Source organism: Lupinus angustifolius, unplaced genomic scaffold (assembly GCF_001865875.1).
Source record: "Lupinus angustifolius cultivar Tanjil unplaced genomic scaffold, LupAngTanjil_v1.0 Scaffold_414, whole genome shotgun sequence".
Taxonomy (NCBI): domain Eukaryota; kingdom Viridiplantae; phylum Streptophyta; class Magnoliopsida; order Fabales; family Fabaceae; genus Lupinus; species Lupinus angustifolius.
The window spans coordinates 181,893-182,598 of NW_017727824.1; positions in this window are offsets into that span (position 1 = coordinate 181,893).

The following is a 706-nucleotide window of genomic DNA, read 5'->3' on the forward strand; positions in this document are numbered from 1 at the left end:
TTAAATCTCAAATAAACTGAAGCTTTCCTCGCCCAGGCGAAGGTATTATCACCCAAGCGAGGTCTCTTCTCGCTCGAACGAGACCTCTCTCGCCCAAGCGAGAGAGTTCCAGAAACTCATTAAAATCCTAGGCTTTCTCGCCTAAACGAGGCCCTTACTCGCCCGGGCGAGGGAGTTCCAGAACCAAAACTTCCCTTCGCCCAGTCCCTCGCCCAAGCGAGATTATGCTCGCCCAGGCGAGAGTTTCTCGCCCAAGCGGCAGGGACTTGGACAGAATACCAATTTTGCCCTTTTCGACAACCGAAACCCATTTAAAAATGCTTTTTCAAACACCTGCACGCAGAAAAGTTCCCAACAACATTCATATACAATACTCAACACATTTCATCAACAATCATATATACTCAAAAGCCAAACATACAAAATCTTGGGTTTCTTAAAATCCAAGTTATCCCCAAAACCTTTGAGATGGTTTAGGATATTCGGGTGTCATATTCGGACACCACTATGTAACGATGTTTTCTCTCTCACCTTAATGAAGCGTGCTTTAACTCGTCAACTAAGGGTGGTTTGGTTTCAAGGTTCGAACACCAAAGTCTTCGTAACTACCACAATAAAAATCTGTTAGTTTCCGATATTTCTAAGATCGTTACTAAAATACTTAAAATCATTTCTCTTTTTCCCCATCGTGATCATACATCCCTTT